Source organism: Biomphalaria glabrata, chromosome 6 (genome assembly GCF_947242115.1).
Source record: "Biomphalaria glabrata chromosome 6, xgBioGlab47.1, whole genome shotgun sequence".
In the NCBI taxonomy this organism is placed as follows: Eukaryota; Metazoa; Mollusca; class Gastropoda; family Planorbidae; genus Biomphalaria; species Biomphalaria glabrata.
In genome coordinates this window covers 20,752,755-20,758,754 of record NC_074716.1, presented here as the reverse complement: position 1 = coordinate 20,758,754, position 6,000 = coordinate 20,752,755, and positions in this window count along the sequence as shown.

Genomic DNA, 6,000 nt, shown 5'->3' with positions numbered 1-6,000 from the left:
TTACACTTGACTATTCCTAAGTGAGACTTGTGAATCAGATTTAGCATGTATTTACGTAAGCTTGGTGGCATGACTATTCTCAGACCTTTGTATATAATACCATCCGAAGTTGATAACTGGTCTCTTGAATCCCAATACGGCCTGACTTCAATTGGAGTCTCGCTTCTTGTGTCTGGCCAACCAGTCATAATTACTTCCAGAAGCATTGAAAGTTCCTTGCTTGTACAGTCTTTAATTTCATTGTATTTCGAATCACTTACAGAGATCATATGCACTGAATCATCTGTAAATTCACATGTCTGTGTATCAGTATTTGGTAGATGTGCACGAGAAAGTGTATCGGAGATAAACATTTCCTTGCCTTTTCTGTAACAGACTTTCAGATCATACCACTGCAGTCTTATTAGCATCTTCTGTATTCTCATTGGTGCTGACAATAGAGGTTTCTTGAAGATTTGCTCCAGAGGTTTGTGATCATTATAAACTGTTACTTCTTTACCAAATATGTAGCAGTGAAATTTGCTTGTACTATACACAATTGAGAGCATTTCCTTCTCAATTTGAGCATATCTTGTTTCTATATCTGTGAGAGCTCTTGATGCGTATGCAATTATACGACCTTCCTGGAGTAATACTGCTCCCAGTCCATCTTTACTTGCATCACATTCTATCTCTACGTTCTTGTTGACATCATAATATGCTAAAACTGGAGGGTTTGTACAAAGATGTTTCAATTCTTTGAAACTCTTGTTTTGTTCATGATTCCATTGAAATTCTATATCATCTTTTAGAAGCTTTCGTATTGGAGCATCTGCTTGACTTAGATAAGGAATAAATTTTGCTAGGTACTGAATTAAACCTAGAAATCTTCTGATTCCATCTTTGTCTTGAGGAGCTGGCATGTCAATAATTGCCTTTATCTTTGCTGGATCTGGTTCTAAACCTTTCTCTGACAAGATATGGCCCATATAAGGTACTCTGTTTTGCCTTATCTTGCACTTGTCATAGTTCAGCTTTAGATTGTACTTCGTTGCTCTTTGCATGACTTGTTTCAAAATGTGATCATGATGCTCAACATCTCTACCAGCTACTAGAATGTCGTCTATGATGACATATGCTCCTTCAATTCCTTGAAGCATTTCATCCATAATTCTTTGGTAAATTTCTGGCGCTGATTTGATACCAAAAGGTAATCGTAACCATCTATATCTTCCCAGAGGTGTGTTGAAAGTTGTGAGAAATGAAGATTCTCTTTCAAGCTTTATTTGCATAAACCCTGACTTGGCATCGAGAACTGAGAATATCTTCGAATCTGGAATATTAGTGATCACATCTTCAATAGTTTTCATCGGGTGATGTTCCCTTCTGATTGCTTTATTGAGATCTTTTGGATCAATACATATTCTAACTTTGTCATTCCTGAACGAAACAACCATGGAGCTAACCCATTCAGTAGGTTCATGTACGGCAGTAATAAATCCATCAGCTTGCATTTCTTTAAGTTTTTCTTCAACTTTATTGCGTAGAGATGCTGCTAAGCGACGTGGTGGATGAATAACTCCTTTAGCATTTTCCTGTAACTGAATCTTGTATTCTCCTGGCAGTGTTCCAGTTGTTTTCAGCATTTCAGGAAATTCTCTTTGTAACTCGTCTTCTGCCTTGGATTCTATGCTGTCTATCCGTTGTAGTAGTCCTAAACATTCTGCTGTGTCACCACTCAAAATGTTCTCTTGACTAATGTCTACTACCTCAAACCTTGCTTTCACCTCTTGGATATTATTTTTCAAAGGTAGCACTACTGCTCCTAAAGTCTTAATAACATGATTAGAGTAAGACTTGAGCGACTTTGCTGAATAAGCAAGTTTTACTTTGTCTTTGAGCTTTTCAAACTCTGACTTGACAAGAATGTTACATCTTGCACCAGTGTCGATACGAAAAATTAATGTCTTGCCATGCACGACTAGTTTTACAGTCCACTTGTCTTCGACGACATTGATGTTCTCAATATTACCCTTTCTATACTGGCTACTTGCAGTGCTAACAGGTATAATATTTTCATCACTGTGACTGTCATCTTCTACTAGATTGACGTTGCGTCTTTTTCTGCACATTTGAAACCAGTGGTTTTTCTTCTTGCAGAAATTGCATGTGGTTCCTATTGCTGGACATTTTCCCTTTTCGTGGTTCTTGCCGCATTTACTACATAATTTATCTGAGTTGTCTTTAGACTTCTGCTTGAGTACATTGTGTGACCCTCTCTTGATCGCTAGAACTTCTTGGCCCCTAAACATTTTCACTTGGCTTTGCGACATCTCATATTGTTGTCCTATTTCTATAGCCTTGTTAAGGGTCAACTTCTGTCCCTGATCAAGAAGTCTTAATTGTACCTTTTCGTGTATGACTCCACTAATGATCAAATCAATAAGCATATCGTCTGGGTTGTCATACTCACAGTCCATAATGAGAAGCTTTAGGTCTTTAACAAAGTTATCAAAACTTTCTCCTTCTACCTGCTTTCTCTGATGTGCTCTAAATCTAGACACTCTTTTATTTTGTCTTGGCCTTATGTAGTCTTCTATTTTCTTTAATAGCAATTGCGGATCTCCCTCTTCACTATCAGTAATATTTAGAGTTTTGTAAACCTCACGGCCTTGCTGGCCTATCCACATTCCCAGCCATCCGGCTTTTTGTTTACTATCGGCACCAGCTAACGGTCCTTTGAAACAAAAGCTCACCTGCTGTTGAAACCTTAAAAACTCTTGATACAGATCTTTAGCATTCCAATTCAAGATTGGTTGCTCAAAATAAAAAGAAGCCATTATTAGATTAATAAAAACCTTTGTCTGGACAGCTTTTTAAGTTTTATTCTGACACCATGTAGAATATTTATATTACACAAATAACAAACTAGTGTTTAAGAGGGAAGACATATTAGGAACTCCATTTATTACGTAAACACAAGCGGTGTTGCACTGACGCGCTAGTGTGCAAATGTACATATATTACTATTATGTTACAGGTTTAACCCATGAGGAACATGCACACTTTGCGTGTTGTCTGTCGTGTGTGTTGTTTTCTTGGAAAAGTCTCACAGTACATAATGATCAATTTGGGTTCAGTCACACTCAATTTACTGTATGGGGCCCAAAGTCATATTTCTGAACCCCCGCCCACAGGTACCAGGTGATATTTTTTTTCCTGATCAACTACATATTACACAAAGTGATCATCTATGATGTGTATCGAAGTTTTTCCTGCTACACACATGGCCTTCCTTCATGGGGTTTTGAGTTTAACCCCCCCCCCGCGCCAGCGGGGTTTGAAGCTAAAAAATATATCTTCAATATAAAAAAAAAGCAGCTTACGCACTCAAAATGCGATGAGCCTTGCCAAAAGGGGTTTTGAGTTTGATGCTAAAAAATACCTCTTGAATATAAAAAAAGCAAATTACACACTAAAATTATTTGAGCGTAGCCAAGCCAATGGGGGGTTTTGAGTTTAAACCCCTCTCCTGCAGATGGCTTTTATTAAAGTTTAAAACCCCTCCAGAAGGTTTAAAATTCCGCTACAGAGCGTTTTGAGTTGGGAAACCTCTCTCTTCAATATTATTCTAAAGCAAACTACAGTTACCAAATTCTATGACCGTAGCTAAATGGCGTTTTGAATTAAAAATAAAGATAACTCCAGAGATTTTTTAGTTTAAAACCCCCAACAGATTATTTTGACGATAAAACTTCCCTTTTCAATATAAAATCTAAAGCAAACTACAGTAACCTAATTCCAAGAGCGTAGCCAAGAGAGGTTACACATTTCTACCAGTGGCGGGGCTCCATTAATAAAGTGCAGTGAGTAGTCATCTGCCGAAATTGAAAAACACTAAATGTGGCTCAACAAAGATGGCTAAGACAGATTTTAGGAGTCAGTTATAGAGATCGGGTCTAAATCAAGGACATCCTATGCCGAACTGGGAGTCGACCCCTTAGTAAGGTTGTGACAGAGCGTCGCATGAGCTTTGCGGGACATGTTCTCCGACAAAATGAACTACGCATCATAAGAGTTGCGATGGCATCCTAGTACAATTTGGCCCCAAACTTTCATGGAGGTCCTCAGAGCAGGTGGGAAGAGGCTTCAGACATTACCAGTGACTGATTTTTGTGGAAACAGCTTGCCGGCAAAAGCGCCGAACGGCGCGGGATGGTCTAAGTCAGTAAGAATAGTACATTAGGTTTTTGAAATAAAACTTTTTAATACCAGGAAAATGCACTGTAGATACCTCAGAATGTGCATTTTGTTGGCTTTCAATACCAGAAATAGTGCTTGGCGGCGAGGATACGCCCCGCGCTGGGGAAGCTCCTAGTGCTCTCCTAGACTCCCTTGCTGGCAATGGTGGGGAGTCTACAATTTTTCCACTAACTCCAGGAAGAACCTATTCAATGGCACATTAAACGTCTTCCGAAGGAATGAAGAGTCAGAATGTAATAAAGATTAATAATGTACACACACACATACATACTTATAACATTTTTTTCGCCTGGGGGGGGGGGAGAAAGAAATCCTCCCAATTCCCCCCCCCCCCAATCCCGAATAAAATCCTGGTTACGCCCATGCTTTCTTTAATCCATATTTTGTCTAGAACGGAATACTTCTCACATTTGGAGTATGTTTCGGAACACTGTTTATTTGTTTTAGGTTAGATGTTTGTTTGTATCTGTAAAAAAACTATGTAGATCTAAACGTGTCTAGGTTCCTATCTCAGGGGCAGCTTCATGTGGGGACAATAGACCAGGTCACTAAGTAGTCACATTGGTGACCTGTCTGATCACTTCTTCTTGTTCTCAAATGTTGTGATAGTCTTCAGACAAACTCAAACAGAATTCATTTAAATGTGATTTAAATGTGATCTTTTATTTTGTTTCAAGTAGAGTTCAATCAAGGTCAGTTCAAAGTTGACAGTAATTTTATAGAACTTAATTTGTTACCAAGAAGAACTAATAAAAAAACTTTTCTGCATTTACTTGGAGATTAATTCACGTTTAGGCCTATCAGTTGATTACTCCAGTAGTTCGTGGAACACCTAGTCAGGCTTCGAGGAACACTAGAGTTCGTGGAACACAGGGAAACACTGTTTCTATGAAATTAACTTATAGTCATGTGACTTAGCTTGATGCACCAAGATAACTCTCTAAAACTATAGCCTGATAGAAGGAAGTTTTCTTGTGTTTGGTCACATTGGCAGTATTGGCCAACAAACAACTGATCTTTCAATGACTGCCTGATCATTTTGAGCTTATGTTTTCTCTTATTCAGGTCACATACATGACCTGCCCATCCTCTAGATACTTGCTGATTTCATAAGAAATAATAAAACGTATGTAAACAGAGGACCAACACTTTGACAGCACCAGGGGACAAACCCTACACTATTACACAGACTACTTTGACAGCACCAGGGGACAAACCCTACACTATTACACAGACTACTTTGACAGCACCAAAGCACAAGACCTACACTATTACACAGACTACTTTGCAAAGCACCAAAGCACAAGACCTACACTATTACACAGACTACTTTGCAAAGCACCAAAGCACAAGACCTACACTATTACACAGACTACTTTGCAAAGCACCAAAGCACAAGACCTACACTATTACACAGACTACTTTGACAGCACCAAAGCACAAGACCTACACTATTACACAGACTACTTTGCAAAGCACCAAAGCACAAGACATCCACTATTACACAGACTACTTTGCAAAGCACCAAAGCACAAGACCTACACTATTACACAGACTACTTTGCAAAGCACCAAAGCACAAGACCTACACTATTACACAGACTACTTTGCAAAGCACCAAAGCACAAGATCTACACTATTAGAACACTGCACTACTGCGGATGAAAAACATGAAGTCTCTTCATTATGAATATTAGTCACATAGTCACGGCCAATGTCCTTCAAGGAATATAACAATTTCTTCCTTGAGATCTCTTAT